Source organism: Grampus griseus (assembly GCF_964374135.1).
Source record: "Grampus griseus genome assembly, chromosome: 3".
NCBI classification, from domain to species: domain Eukaryota; kingdom Metazoa; phylum Chordata; class Mammalia; order Artiodactyla; family Delphinidae; genus Grampus; species Grampus griseus.
The window spans coordinates 160,617,790-160,631,550 of NC_139019.1; positions in this window are offsets into that span (position 1 = coordinate 160,617,790).

Consider the following 13,761-nt stretch of genomic DNA (forward strand, 5'->3'; position numbering starts at 1 on the left):
ATTTCTGCAGTGTCTGTTGTAACTGCTCCTTTTTCATTTCTAACTTTATTGATTTGAGTCCTCTCCCTCTTTTTCTTGATGAGTCGGCTAATGGTTTATCAATTTTGTTTATCTTCTCAAAGAACCAGCTTTTAGTTTTATTGATCTTTGCTATTGTTTTCTTTGTTTCTATTTCATTTATTTCTGCTCTGATATTTATGATTTCTTTCCTTCTACTAACTTTGGGTTTTGTTTGTTCTTCTTTCTCTGGCTCCTTTAGGTGTAAGGTTAGGTTGTTTATTTGAGATTTTTCTTGTTTCTTGAGGTAGGCTTGTATTGCTATAAACTTCCCTCTTAGAACTGCTTTTGCTGCATCCCAAAGGTTTTGGATCGTCGTGATTTCATTGTCATTTGTCTCTAGGTATTTTTTGATTTCCTCTTTGATTTCTTCAGTGATCTCTTGGTTATTTAGTAATGTATTGTTTAGCCTCAATGTGTTTGTGTTTTTTACGTTTTTTCCTCTGTAATTGATTTCTAATCTCATAGCGTTGTAGTCAGAAAAGATGCTTGATATGATTTCAATTTTCTTAAATTTACTGAGGCTTGATTTGTGACCCAAGATGTGATCTATCCTGGAGAATATTCCATGAGCACTTGAGAAGAAAATGTAATCTGCTGTTTTTGGATGGAATTTCCTATAAATATCAATTAAATCTATCTGGTCTATTGTGTTATTTAAAGCTTGTGTTTCCTTATTAATTTTCTGTTTGTATGATCTGTCCATTGGTGTAAGTGAGGTGTTAGAGTCCCCCACTATTATTGTGTTACTGTCAATTTCCTCTTTTATAGCTGTTAGCAGTTACCTTATATATTGAGGTGCTCCTATGTTGGGTGCATATATATTTATAATTGTTATATCTTCTTCTTGGATTGATCCCTTGATCATTACATAGTGTCCTTCCTTGTCTCTTGTAACATTGTTTATTTTAAAGTCTATTTTATCTGATATGAGTATTGCTAATCCAGCTTTCTTTTTTTTTTTTTTTTTTTTTTTTTTGTGGTATGCGGGCCTCTCACGGTTGTGGCCTCTCCCTTTGAGGAGCACAGGCTCCAGACACGCAGGCTTGGCGGCCATGGCTCACGGGCCTAGCCGCTCCATGGCATGTGGGATCTTCCCGGACCGGGGCACGAACCCGTGTACCCTGCATCGGCAGGCAGACTCTTAACCACTGCGCCACCAGGGAAGCCCCCAGCCTTCTTTTGATTTCCATTTGCATTGAATATCTTTTTCCACCCCCTCACTTTCAGTCTGTATGTGTCTCTAGGTCTGAAGTGGGTCTCTTGTAGACAGCATATATATGGGTCTTGTTTTTGTATCCATTCAGCGAGCTTGTGTCTTTTGGTTGGAGCATTTAATCCATTCATGTTTAAGGTAATTATCGATATGTATGTTCCTATTATCATTTTCTTAATTGTTATTGGTTTGTTTTTGTAGGTCCTTTTCTTCTCTTGTGTCTTCCACTTAGAGAAGTTCCTTTAGCTTTTGTTGTAGAGTTGGTTTGGTGGTGCTGAATTCTCTTAGCTTTTGCTTGTCTGTAAAGCTTTTGACTTATCCATCGAATCTGAATAAAAACCCTGCTAGGTAGAGTAATCTTGGTTGTAGTTTCTTCTCTTTCATCACTTTAAATATATCATGCCACTCCTTTCTGGCTTGTAGAGTTTCTGCTGAGAAATCACCTGTTAACTTTATGTGAGTTCCCTTGTATGTTATTTGTTGTTTTTCCCTTGTTGCTTTAAAATTTTTTTCTTTGTCTTTAATTTTTGTCAATTTGATTACTATGTGTCTTGGCATGTTTCCCCTTGGGTTTATCCTGTCTGGGACTCTCTGCACTTCCTGGACTTGGGTGGCTATTTCCTTTCCCATGTTAGGGAAGTTTTCAACTGTAATCTCTCCAAATATTTTCTCGGGTCCTTTCTCTCTCTCTTCACCTTCTGGGGCCCCTATAATGTGAATGTTGTTGCATTTAATGTTGTCCCAGAGGTGTCTTAGGCTGTCTTCATTTCTTTTCATTCTTTTTTCTTTATTCTGTTCCATGGCAGTGAATTCCACCATTCTCCAGTCACTTATCCATTCTTCTGCCTCAGTTATTCTGCTATTGTTGCCTTCTAGTGTATTTTTCATTTCAGTTCTTGTATTGTTCATCTCTGTTTGTTTGTTCTTTAATTCTTCTAGGTCTTGGTTAAACATTTCTTGCATGTTCTCGATCTTTGCCTCCATTCCTTTTCCGAGGTCCTGGATCATCTTCACTATCATTATTCTAAATTCTTTTTCTGGAAGGTTGCCTCTCTCCACTTCAGTTAGTTGTTTTTCTGGGGTTTTATCTTGTTCCTTCGTCTGGTACATAGCCCTCTGCCTTTCATCTTGTCTATCTTTCTGTGAATGTGGTTTTTGTTCCACAGGCTGCAGGATTGTAGTTCTTCTTGCTTCTGCTGTCTGCCCTCTAGTGGATGAGGCTATCTCTTGTTCTCTCTCTCTTACCCACACCTCATCTCCTTCCTTTTGCCAAAGCCCCTGATAAACTGATCGCTCATATCCAATTAATTTTTAAGTCCCAGTGTCCCATTTCACTCCCACCAACAACTCAGCTCAATCCAAATTTACTTATTTGAGCTATCTCATCCCTCCACTTAATTATGCCCTGCTGTTTTCTCTTCTCCTCTCTTCTCTGTTCTTCCCTCTTTCCTTAGCTCTCTTCACTGTGCATCTACATTCATGTCTTTTGCAAACTCAGACTGTCTGTCCATCTGTCTGTCTGTCTGTCTTTCCATCTCTCTTAGTTTCTGATGTCTCACTTTCTCTCCACCATCCTATGAAATCCACAGATAAAAAATTATTGAAAGAGAGGTGATGGGAGATAGTGCACAGACTGGTGAAAAGTACAACACACACACACATACACACACACACACGTGCGTGCAAAGAGACCCCCCTCCCACTCCACCAAATGCACACACACATCTCTCCCAGGCATCCAAGCTCCTGGCCATCCCCAGGGGCCCTGTTCTTATTAAAACTTGCCAATCCCCGGTGCCAAGAGAAGCTATGGAGACATCTGGGCTTTGGATGAGAAAGTTCCTCCTCCACAGCATCTGCTGAGCTCAGCTCTTTACTGGGGAGTGAGCGGAGCTGCTTCTAGAGTCCCAACACAGGGCAACATTGCTCGGTCTTCAAATAAATTCCCAATCCTTGCTGAGTACATGCAAGGTTTATGGCACTGAGCAAAGCTCCATGGAGGAGAGAGATATAAATCAGATGTCAATCAATTTGTTCAGCAAATATTTGTCAGCACCATCTGGATGCTGGGAACTACTCTTGTCAACAGGTTGCAACAAGTGACATGGTCCCTAGCACGAGAGTTGGAAACAAACAAATAAGCACGCACAGAGGAAATCAAGGAAAATTATGAGGAAAACAGGAAGGGTCCCATGATAGAGAGAAATGGTGGAGGAGAAGGTAACTGCCTCCCGGCAGAGGCAACACAGGAGCTAAGACCCAAGGGAGGAGAAGGAGCCAGGCATGGGGAGAGTTGGGGGAGAGGGATTCAAGACAGAGGGCAGAGCAGATGCAAATGCCCTGAGGCGGGACATGCCTGGTGTGTTGGAGGAATGCCGAGGAGGCTGGTGTGGCTGGAGCAGAGTGAGAGACGGAGGAGATGGGGAGGCTGTGAGGAGCCTGGGGGATAGGGGGAGGGGTCTGAGATGCAGAGAGAGAAAGAGACTGAGAGAAGGAGACTAAGTGAGAGGGAGACAGGGGACTTCAGCCCTGTGGGGCAGAACATAGGCCCAGCAGGACCCTAGGCTCCATAGGCAACTTGTGGCCACTGAGGCCTCATCCTCACCCATGAACCCCTAACCCTAACCCTAAACTTAACCCCAGACCCCTCTCTGATGCCCCAACTGCACTGGCGGGGGGTGACTGTACTGTGTTGGGACCAGTCTCAGCACACAGTTGGAAGTCCATAAAGATGAATGCATCAGTACTTGTCAGAGGGAGAGAGGAAGGGTTGGAGGGAGGGAGGAAGGGAGGAGGTAGTGGGCAGGAGTAGAGTCCACATGGGATCTCCTGGCCACAGGGAGGATTGTGGGTTTTCCTTGAAGGCCAATGTGTGGCCATGGGAGGGCTTTGAGCAGAGGAGGGACATGATCTGATTTATAATTTAAAAAATCTTTCTGAGGTTGCTCAGGGGAGAAGGGATGGTCAGGAGGGGAATGTAGGTGGCAGAAGGCCAGGACAGAATCCAGGCAGGAGACAGTGGGGCCCATGGGAGTGCAGGGAAGTTTCAGGTTCATTCTGGAGTCTGAGCCTACACAACCAGCCAATGGACTGGACATGTGGGGTAAAGGAAAAGAAGTGACAAGAATGAGTCCAGGGTTTGGGACCTGGGCACGTGGGTGATGGTGGAGCTATCATCTGCCATGCTGATGGAGAAGCAGATCTCAGGGTGAGAAACTGGGACCGGTGCTTTGGACTTGCTGAATATGAGATACTTACAAGGCACCCAATGAGAATACCCAGTACTGTTGGATATTGGAGTCTGAAGCTCAGGGGAGAGGTTGGGCTGGTGATACAAATGGAAGAGACATCAACATGAGATAGAGTGTAGCCACTTGGGACCAGAGTGTAGACAGAGGGTAAAGGGCCTCCCGGCTTCTAGGACCAAAATCAAGACATCAAACCCAGGGGTCCACCCTTCACCTGTTTGTCTATCTCTGACTCCAGTCCCTGTTATCCAGGTAGCAAGCAATGGGATATGTGGGGAACATGGAATTCAGAGCCCTTGGGACTGTCCTATGCTCTCATCTTCTTCCCCTGACAGTTCTGTTGTCAATGGCCTTGCCCTGGGGACTGGGACAGGGTGGGCTGTGGGCGAGAACTGAAGTAGATGAAGCAGGACATGAGTCCCGAGTCCAAGGTCCTCATAATTGGAGAGGAGAAGAGTATTCATGTGGTTCTTGAAGGCCTACTGTGTGCTTGGCAATGTGCTGGGTGCCTGCCTGACGTGTTATTTCTCTCAATCCTCTGAAACCAGAGGTGGGTGCAACACTGTGCTCTTTTTATAGATAGGAAGATATTGGAGAGAGTCCTGAGAGATTGGAGAGACAAGGCTGGGATATGAAGTGAGGCTGGACCAACTCTCAGAATAGGCTGTTTCTGCAACACAGATATTCATGTAACCATTCATTCATTCATTCAACAAACGCAGCCTGGATCCATATTCATGTCCATGCCACGTCCATGGTCGGGGTGGGGCTGTGGGTGAAGGTGCTGCCTAGAGCCTGGAAGGAGGATGTGGAGCAACAGAACCCAGTCTCTGAGGTCAGTGCTGGGACAAAGGAAGGGAGATGACTAAGGGGGATGGAGACTGTGATTGGGATGTTGGGAAAGGCGTCCTAGAAGAGAGGAAGCTGGACGGTGGCAAGGTCTCGCTAAGCACAGTGGAATTGGAGGAAGGCCATTCCTAGCAGAGAGCATGGCAAGTGCAAATGCTCTGAGGCTGGACCTTCTGATGGCCTTAGTTGTGGCTTTCAGGCCGGTGGTAACAAAGAGAAATCGATGAGGGCAATCTTCGTTTATCACCTATAAAATGGGGATAAAATAATTGGTTCCTAGAAAGCCAATGGGACAAGGTCAGCGCTGATCCCTTGCAAATTCCCAGCCCTGAGCAGTGTCACTCTGGGGCGTGACTAACTCGAGGAAGTGAAGGGATTGGATTGGCCTGGAGAGTGCTGATAATAAAAGAGAGTGATTGGATTGATCAAGAGGATGAGGCCTTGAAGGGGGCAAAGAAATGGGACTGGTTCAGACAGGATGGCAGAAGGGGCTCTGGCCTCCAAGGTGGGGCTCAGCCCAAAGTCCCCAGAGTGACCAGCAGGGGGCAGTACTGGGTCAATAGACGATCCTAAGGCTAGGGGTCACCCGGAGCCAGGGACCACCTCCAGGGGAGTTAACTTATTCGGCAAGTGCCCTCAGTGTGCCAGGTGCTGCACAGAACTCTACAAATGTTCGGTCGTTTAATCCCCAAATTGATTTAACGGGCAGGGAAATTGAGAGCAAAATTGTTCAGTCTCATACCCAAGGTCACACAGCAGGGAAGTGGCAGAGCTGGGGTGTGAACCCAGGGAATCCAGCTGGGACCCTTAACACCTACATTCTCAAATCCTCTAAAATGATAGTTTTGTTTTGTTTTGCTTTGATTTTTGTTTTGTTTGTTCGCTTTTTTAAAGTAAGGGCTCCCTCTCAACAATTATTGAGCTCTTCTTGTTTACCTTACTTATGTGGCATCTCTCCAGGTGTGTACAGTTATCTCTATTTTCCAAGAAAACTGAGGCATAAAGGAGTGACTCTGGGAGTTGAGATGGATGTATGTCCAAAGTGAAAATCCCAAGAGCTTGTGAGGCTCATCTGCAGTTGGGCCTGGGTCCAGCTCAGGGGAGAAGCCAGCAGGAACCCCAAGCCTCTGTCCTTTCCAGCCTCCAGGCCGCTGCTGCCACCACTGCCCCAGCCAAGCCCCTCGACGTGCCCCAACTCAGAGCTGCACTCCTATTCATGCCACCCCTCCAAGTCCTGTTTCCCCACCCCAGACTGGCTGGAGACCCAGTGGACTCTCGCCCAGCCTGGGGAGAGGGCTGAGAACACTCGACAAAGGGGCTTCAATGATGTCATCTTTTTTTTTTTTTTTTTTTGCGGTACGCAGGCCTCTTACTGTTGTGGCCTCTCCCGTTGCGAAGCACAGGCTCCGGACGCGCAGGCTCAGCGGCCATGGCTCACGGGCCCAGCCACTCCGCGGCATGTGGAATCTTCCTGGACCGGGGCACGAACCCGTGTCCCCTGCACCGGCAGGCGGACTCTTAACCACTGCGCCACCAGGGAAGCCCAATGATGTCATCTTTGACAGGTGGGAAACTGATCAGAGATGCCAAAGCATTTGCCCAAGCTGTGCAGATAGTATGAGGTACAGCTGGACCCGAAGCCATGCCTCTAGGATAAGGCTGTCAGTCCCCAGGTGCTCAGGGCTCCCAAGAATACCAGAGTCCTTTGAAAAGGTTTGAGACCCAGATGCGTACACACTTGGGCTCTAGTATGCAAAAGGGGCACTGCAAAGTCCAAATGAACTGATGCTTAACCATGTTTAGGAACAGGAATGTCAACTTTATTGGGGTTAAAAATCGATGCATCTGGAAAGAGGCCTGGGTTTGGAATGCTCTCCCTAGGAAGACCCCAGGCAGATGGCCTCCAGCTGTCTAGAGAGCTACGTGTGGCCAGTCGATTTCCAAAGCAAAAAGACAAATTACAAGAATAACTAACTGGTGGACTTCCCTGGTGGTCCAGTGGTTAAGAATCTGCCTTCCAATGCAGGGGACACGGGTTCACTCCCTGGTCAGGGAACTAAGATCCCACATGCCCATGGGGCAACTAAGCCTGTGCAGTCTGGAGCCCACGCGCCACAACTAGAGAGCCCAAGTGCTCTGGTGTCCACGCACCGCAACGAAGATCACGCGTGCAGCAACTGGGATTCCATGCAGCCAAATAAATTAATTAATTAAAAAAAAAAAAAAGAACTAACCGCGTGAGTACTTAGCACATACAGCATCTGGTTCTTGTTGGGTGTGTTTTAACTCCTTTAATCCCAACAGCGCCCCTACTGGGTGGGGCTGTTATGATACAGGTTCAGTTGATGGGGAAACTGAGGCACAGGGAGGTCAAAGAACTGGGGAGGGACACAGCTGGGATTTGAACCTCACCAGGCTTGGGGTCTACACCCTTGATCCCTGTGCTGTCTTCAAGCTTGTGTTTCACGGCGGCATTATTTTTAGGACGGGAGATGCAGATACAATGGTGACCGTTTGACTTGAATAGGGTCTGGATGTCAGGACACTGCACCGCTTGGGGGTCCAGATCTGGACGATGGTGGGAAACTGGGTCAGGACTCCTCTCAATCTCCTCCAGTCTCCGTCCTCCTCCCGGGACTGCAAGCCACCCAAGGCAGGTCGCCTCCGGCCCTGGACTGGATGACTGACAGGATGTAGCTCCGCCCCTGACTGCACCCTGTTGGCCGTCGCTGATTGGACCAGGACAGGTGTAGCCACTAGGGCAGTCCTTCATACGACAGCTGGTAGCCAATGAGAGGACGTATTTCGAAAGCTCTGCCCACAAGGCTCTTCTTGCCCGGTGATGGGCAACCGGTCTTCCCTTCTCTTGCATCCTCCTCCAGACTAGGCCTCCCTAAATGTCTTTAATTCCTCCAACAGGCCTCTCCTACCTGCTTTTGCACGCGCTGTTCCCACTGCCAGAAACACCCCTTCCTTTCTCTTCTCCTGTATAGGTCACTTTCTCTCCTTTTCTCAACTGAAACGTCCCCTCCTCCAGGAAACCTTCCTTGATGCCCAAAGCTGGGTGGAGACCGCCCCTTGGGCCTTTGGCATCCTGTGTTCTCATACCAGTTTTCTTGTCTGTTTCCCAACCAGGCAGCAAGTTCTTTAGAAGCTAGACGGGATCTCAGAGAACACTGTCTCCCCATTGCCTAGCGTATAGGAGGTGCTCAAGAAATATATGTCGACTGGAATAATGAATGAATGAATCTGGTATCAAAGATTAGAGAGCTCTCAGCCCTCATGAAACAGAATGGACCCTGTGGGGCCTTCCCAGTGACAGACCCCTGTGTTCCCCACTTCTTGCTTGTAGAAAAAGGTTTAGTCTCTCAGGCCTTCCTCAAGAGCAGACACAAGCAGTTAATGATTAGAGAAGTGGAAAAGCAGGGACAAAGGAGAAGCAGTCAAGGAGGAAAATAATGACAATAACTTAAGTAATAGGTTATTATTTAAGAGTTATTATATAAAGAGTCACAGAGCCCCTAGTTTCTCCTTGAGGGATATGGATAATCTTCTGACACACATTCTTAAGTTGTTTTTGCAGAAACCAGCACCCCAACAGATGGAAACTGCTGACCACAAACATATAGACCCTAAACTGCTTGGAGGCAGAAGATTGATGATTGAGATTCCTGAAACATCACCCTGTTACCTCACCACCAACAAATCAGAAAAATGTCCATGAAGTGGTCACACACCCTTTGACCCTCACCCCTAACATTGCCTTTAAAAACCCTTTTCTGGAAGCCATTGCAGAGATTGGCTCTTTTGAGTATTAGCTGCCTATTCTCCTTGCTTGCTGCCCTGAGAATAAATGCTGTACTTTCCTTCACCACAACCTGGTGTCAGTAGACTGGCTTTGCAGAGTGTTGGATGAGAGGACCCGAGTTCAGTTCAGTAATACTCTTGGGAGCACTGAGCTAGAAGCTCCTGATGAGGGCAGGACCGAGATTCACCCACTACTGGTCTGTTACTCAATACATGTGTGTGGAACAGAGGAGGGAAGGGGCGAAGGTCATTTTTGAGGATGACATTGAATACAGTATGTGCTCAATGACTCATGGCTCCACTTCATGGTCCTCTGCAGCTTGCAGGGATCCAAGCCACTCCAGCCAGTCACCTCCTTCCCTACTCACCCTCTATCTAGGGCCTGCCCTGAGGTGAGATTTAGAGTGGCCCAAGGGGGAGGAAGGGGGGGCATTCATGTCCTGAGCTGCTGTTAGGTGTCCAAAGTGGGCTGTCTCGTCCAATCCCCTGTGGAGGTGGAGCTTGGCAGGACCCTGAGCTGGTAAGAGGAGAGGGGAGGTTATTGTCATTTGGGGGCCTCTTTGCACTAATTGGGGGATTTGGGAAGGGGCTGAGAGCTCCCCCACCCAGAGAGGACTGGATTATAAACAAAATGGAGCCTCCCTCCCCCCATCCCACCCCACCTCCACCCCACCTCACATCCTGGTGATTTTATAGAATAAAGTGATTGCAAGTGAGTGCCCACCCCTGTCAGGGGACTCCCAGACCCCTCTTTCCTTTTTGCCCCATAGTGTAGTGTTTAAGAGCCCAGCCCCTAAAACTAAGGGCATATGGATTCAAATCCTGGGTCTGTCATGTGATTCTGTGATCCTGGGCACGTGACTTACTCTCTGCAATCCTCAGTTTCCCCACCTGTAAAATGGGATGGATAGTTACATGTTAATGGTGTAAAATGCCTGGAATCAGTTCATGGTCCTTTTTACAGTTCACTTTCCACGTCCCCTCTGCTCCCAAACCGTCCGTGGCTCCCATGGCCCTCAGGGTAAAACCCACACCCTTTCCTGGGACCCTGCATGGCCCACCCCCCACCAACCTCCCTGGTTTCCCCTCCCTGCACCTCCCTGTCACACCAGCCAGCCACTCTGTGGTCCTCTTTAGTCTTTGAACACAGCCAGCTTGTTCTGGCCTCAGGGCCTTTGCACATGCTGTTCCTCCTCCAGAGGAAATGCTCTTCCTTCTCCACGTGCTTCTCCTCTTGTTGTCCCATACTTATGCTGAGGTCCTGACTGACTCAAGCGCTACTTCTCCTGGGAAGTCCTCCTAGATCCTTTCAGGTGTAGTTGAGACAACCCTGTTCCATTTACAGATCCCTGTTTATCTCAAATGCATGAACTTCCACCCACAGGCAACAATTTGAGGTCCTCCTCTATCACCAGCACGCCAGGCTCATGGGTAAGGGGCTGTATGTTTTTCCTCCCATACTCCTCACTCAGGGAAACTGAGGCTCCACTGCTGGGAGGTGCCTTGGAGCAAATCCAAGCATCTCTTTGAGGCAGAATCATGTTGTCTTTGCCTCATTTAACCCAAGCAATATATTCCAAAACAAAAACATTCAGCATCAGCTCTTTCTGCTCTGGGGGAGCAAAGTGGAGCCACATCCTCCTCCCAGGAGACCCTTGCTGGTCCGCTGAAGAACTTCTATGTTCCTCCTACCTGGGACACCACCAGCCCCTCCCTCCCCTTCCAGCCCATCCACGACCCTTTGGGGAGTCTGTGTGTGGCACCGTCTCCCCCAGCCTGGGGACTCTCTGGGACCAGGCTGAGGTGAGGTTGGCATAGAAGATTTGGCTGAGGGTGTTGGTCGAATTAATGAATCCATCATCTGCCTGATGAACTCCTGTGCACTCTTCAAAAGCCCAGCCTCAATGTCCCTTGTCCCAGGATACCTTCCCTGTCTCCCCACACAGAGCCTTCACTGCCCTACTCTTGACTCCTCCACCTCCAGGTGCACCCTCTAGCCCAGTTCTGAATCCACAGCTGGGGAGCATCTGTGGCCCACCCTTCTTCCTGCAGACTGGGGTTTCCTTGGGGACCAGGACTGAGACCTCTTGGAGGCACAGTAAACTTGTCAGGAAGTGTTTACGGAATGGATGAATGAACAAATGAATAAACAATGAATGAATGAATGTCTCTTTCAGGGCCTGGAATCACATACCCTGGATTCATATCCCAGCTGGGGTGCTAGGCACTGGATCTGTCCCTTGACTCTCCAAATCCCTTTTTCCCATGTATTAAATGTGTTTTCTCAGAGTTTATGGCCCAAGTTGTTGCAAGAATGAAATGAACTGACATATCTGCATTCAGCCCTCGGGCTCCCTCCTGTCCCGGGTTGAGAGCTATTCGTACCCAGGAGCAGGGACTTTGTTCCTCTCCCGGCACTCAGAACTAGAGTGTTGTCAACACAAATGCTTAATGAATGTTGAAGAACAGGGTTGGTGAGAGGGATGGGGGAGGAAGGGAAGAAAGGCAAATATTAAAACGGCTGACATAAAAAAAGAATAAAATAATGCCATTTGCAACACCATGGATGGAACTAGAGATTATCATACCAAGTGAAGTAAGGCAGAAAGAGAAAGACAAATACCATATGATATCACTTTTATGTGGAATCTAAAATATGACACAAATGAACTTATCTACGAAACAGAAACAGACTCACAGACATAAAGAACAGACTTGTGGTTGCCAAGGGGGAGGGGGGTAGGGGAAGGATGGATTGGGAGCTTGGGATCAGCAGATGCAAACTTTTTTTTTGTTTGTTTTTTTGTGGTACGCGGGCCTCTCACTGTTGTGGCCTCTCCCGTTGCGGAGCACAGGCTCCGGACGCGCAGGCTCAGCGGCCATGGCTCACGGGCCCAGCCGCTCCGCGGCATGTGGGATCTTCCCGGACCGGGGCACGAACCCGTGTCCCCTGCATCGGCAGGCGGACTCTCAACCACTGCGCCACCAGGGAAGCCCGCAAACTATTTTATATAGAAAGGATAAACAAGGTCCTACTGTCTAGCACAGGGAACTATATTCAATATCCTGTGATAAACCATAATGGAAAAGAATACGAAAAAGAATGTATATACATGTATAACTGAATCACTTTCCTGAACACCGGAAACTAACACAACATTGTAAATCAACTATACTTCAATAAAATATTAAAACAAACCAAAAAAGGCTGAAACCTAAGTGTTGGCAGGACATGGGAGGCATTGCCTCCCTCACAGGTTACTTGAGAAAATAGCGTGGCCATGTCCTACCCCATGACTCAGCCATTCCACCCCTGGGCATTTACTGGGGGAGAAAAGAGTATAGTTGCCAAGAAACATGAACAAAAAGGCTCAAAACAGATTTAACCATAATCGCCCCAAACTGGAAGCAACCCAAATGTCCACAAACAGGTAAAATGGACAAATCATGAAAAATTGGCACCCAGTGGTTAAGATAGAAGGGAAAATATCCAAATGTTTGCAAGGAGGCTGAGATACTGGAACCCCTCTACACTGCCAGTGGGAATGTAAAATGTTACAGCTGCTGTGTAAAAACAGTGTGGCAGCTCTTCAAAAGCTAAATATAGACTTACCATATGACCCAGCAATTCCACTCCTAGGTGTAGACCTAGAAGAACGGAAAGCGATGCTCAGGAAAAACTTGCATGTGAATATTCCCAGCAGCACTATTCACAATAGCGAAAAGGTGGCAACAGCCCAAATGTCCGTCCACAGATGAATGGACGAACAAAACGTGGTAGATCCACATGGAGGAATAAAGCGGTCGCACATGATACAACGTGGATGCACCTTGAAAACATTATGCTGAGTGGGCTTCCCGGGTGGCGCAGTGGTTGAGAGTCCGCCTGCCGACGCGGGGGACACGGGTTCGTGCCCCGGTCCGGGAAGATCCCACATGCCGCGGAGCGGCTGGGCCCGTGAGCCATGGCCGCTGAGCCTGCGCGTCCGGAGCCTGTGCTCCGCAACGGGAGAGGCCACAACAGTGAGAGGCCCGCGTACCGCAAAAAAAAAAAAACAAAAAACCAATATTATGCTGAGTAAAGAAAGCCAGATAGAATTGGCCACATATTGTATGAACTGTCCAGATGAGGCAAATCCACAGGGACAGAAAGCAGAAGAGTTGTTGCCAGTGGCTGGGAGGGAGGGGGGATGGGAATGACTGCTAATGGGCATGGGGTCTTCTTTTAAGTATTCTGGAGCTAGATACTAGTGAGGGTCATGCTACATCATGAATGTCCTAAATATCCCTGAATTATACACTTTCAGTGGTTAAAATGATAAGTTATATGTTATATTTATTTTACCACAATATAAAAAGAAAAAAATGGGGACTTCCCTGGAAGTCCAGTGGTTAAGACTCTGCGCTTCCAATGCAGGGGGCACGGTCTCCATCACTGGTCAGGGAACTAAGATCCCACATGCTGTGCGTCGCGGCCAAAAAACATTTTTTTTTTTTTTTTTTTTGCGGTACGCGGGCCTCTCACTGTTGTGGCCTCTCCCGTTGCGAAGCACAGGCTCCGGACGCGCAGGCTCAGCGGCCATG